Source organism: Limulus polyphemus, unplaced genomic scaffold (genome assembly GCF_000517525.1).
Source record: "Limulus polyphemus unplaced genomic scaffold, Limulus_polyphemus-2.1.2 Scaffold5227, whole genome shotgun sequence".
Classification (NCBI taxonomy): domain Eukaryota; kingdom Metazoa; phylum Arthropoda; class Merostomata; order Xiphosura; family Limulidae; genus Limulus; species Limulus polyphemus.
This window is the reverse complement of record NW_013670837.1, coordinates 48,343-50,803: the sequence shown is the minus strand read 5'-3', so window position 1 is coordinate 50,803 and position 2,461 is coordinate 48,343. Positions and strand designations below refer to the sequence as shown.

The window sequence follows — 2,461 nt, the reverse complement described above, 5'->3', positions numbered from 1 at the left end:
TCTGATAAATAGTTAAATAATTTGAACTTGAACTAACTAAATACATTACAACACAGAGGTTGGATGATACTAGGAAGATTTGCCTCAAGAAGAAAGGTCCACCTTTCGAAAGAGCTCGGGTTTTTATCATCTTATATCAAGACTTCTTGAACCTACGTGTTTCTCTAACTTCATAACTTGTTCGGTGGAATTATTAATCAATTAAAGTTGTATTAATAGCTGATTAAATAAATATATCTGTTTTAGTCTTACAGATCTGTATGATATTACTATATTAATAATGTCCTGTCTATGATGATAACTTTTCCAGAATATAGAAGAGTATGAAACGTGGAAGAAGTTTAAATATCCAACAGTAGCTGATGTCCTTGAACAGTTTCCATCAGTTAAAGTAAACGCTTCGTTTTTACTTACTCAGCTGCCCCTGCTACAGCCCCGTTACTACAGTATTAGCAGCTCACCTAATGTGACAAAGAATGAAGTGCATCTAACCATGTCTCTAGTCAAGTTTCGTACAGAAGGTAAGGAAATAATTTATTTTTGTTTTCTTCTTATATTCATGAAAATCTTTAATAATTTATTAATCAAATGGATAATATTCTGACGAAATGTGAAGTCTTTATATGCGATAGAAATTGTCCGCTCATCCAGCACAGCGTAGGTAGCCCATTGTGTAACTTTGTGCTTAGCTCCAAACAAACGAGAAATTGATCCAAATGAAACGTTTTTTGGTGTGATCATTCCGAAATATTTCGGGCATTTATAACTATACTTTCATTCCCAGTTTGCAATGACGTTTTATAGTGGAGTTTCTTGGGGATATTAAAATGGAATAAATATATATGCTTCTTTGTTTATTGTTCTTCCTTCTGGTCAACTGTGAACAAGACAAAACAACAAAGGTCCTACTGAGAACAAATTTACTGATCTTACCTCACACAATCTTTGAAGCTTAAGTTGGTCCAATTTTTCTGTTGCCGTGGCTGCAAGGTGCTCTAATATCGTAGGTGCTGGAGGAGTTGTAATGTCGAGATATCTAGAGAGGGCCGTGTGCATGGTACACGGAGGAAGTCGATTGTATGGCTGCCAGACGCCATCTGGAATAAGATTATCAGTAAGTTCCTCTAGCTTTAAAGCACTTGCATTCTTAACATGACAAATCAATCTGACTGGAAAATGTTTGGAAAACAGTTACAATTGTTTGTTTTTTTATTATTTTACTTTGTTTTGCTTCAAGCTCACCAAAGTAAAACCAGTAATACACGTACAAGAATCTAAAGATCTGCCTTACGTACGCGACAACTTGGCTGTTAATTTTTAACTTAGAGGGCTAAAATGTTAGTATATTTAGTACATTATTTCTTTCTTAACGGACTTGCTTGTTTGTCCACAATAAATTATTGTTTTACATCTTTAAGTTCTCTTTAGAGGGAACAGAACATTTAAAGATAAGTAACTAAAAATTTTCTGAAGTTAAAAACCATTAGTGCTATTTAGGAAAACTCTTAGAGTTCTAAAGGATATAACCATAACAACTCTCAGAGTTCATGAGAACATTACCATGACAACTCTCAGAGTTCTTTAGGATATAATCATGACAACTATCAGATATTACCTTGGCAGCTTTCACATTTCAGTAAAATATTACCATGGGGATTCAGAGTTGTTTAGGGTGTTACTATGATAACCCAGTTTGTTTTTAAATAATATCATCACATCAACCTGTTCGGGCCAAACCTACCCACAAATGTTTCGACTTGAACTAAGTTTCTCTCAGACCTATCCGAAGGATCCAGAAACGACATCATCTGGTTAACAACGTTTGAAGGATTAACAGGGAAGACGCTCAGGTGATCGCCAGGTTCGTATGTCAAATTTGTGGCTTGTCTTGTGTCTAGTCGTACTAGAATTGTCTGTCGTCTGAAAACAAAATTACTGCATTGGTACATTTTCAGACTGATTGAATTGTAAACTTTTATTTTTAAGTTAAATCTACCGCGAAATAGAGCAACGTGTTTCAGTCAGTTTATTCTGTACTTTTAACACAACATCTCTTCATATTATCTAGCTTTTCTAAAAGATCTCATTTAAAAAGTTAACACATTAATGATAACATTTTTTTCTAAAGTAGCGACATCTGTAATCTCACTGAAATACTAACCGCAATGTTAAAATATAATAATATTAATACAACCATTATAATTATAGTATGTGTGATTTTTAAATACAACCATTATTTTAAATAAAATACAATGAACCATTTTAACAGGTATCTTATATAACACAACGTTGTATCCAACTTACTCAGAACAGAGAGGTTGGAGACGGGTCCTGGACAAGACCTTGCATGGTTGTACCTTCTTATTATGAACGTTGGCCAGACCTGACGTGATGATACAACCATTCAGTGAATATAATAACTTCAAAATCCTACTCAACTGTATTACTAAACTTCAGAAAA

General features: G+C 33.9%; 1 long non-coding RNA gene across 1 annotated transcript; it reads right to left on the bottom strand.

Moving 5' to 3' along the window:
- Positions 1-933: 933 nt before the first annotated feature.
- LOC106472299 lies at positions 934-2,385 on the bottom strand. The gene is made up of 3 exons (XR_001291593.2): positions 2,305-2,385; positions 1,742-1,920; positions 934-1,097 (listed from the first exon to the last, which is right to left on the bottom strand). It is a non-coding gene; the product is annotated as an uncharacterized LOC106472299 (long non-coding RNA).
- Positions 2,386-2,461: the final 76 nt, after the last annotated feature.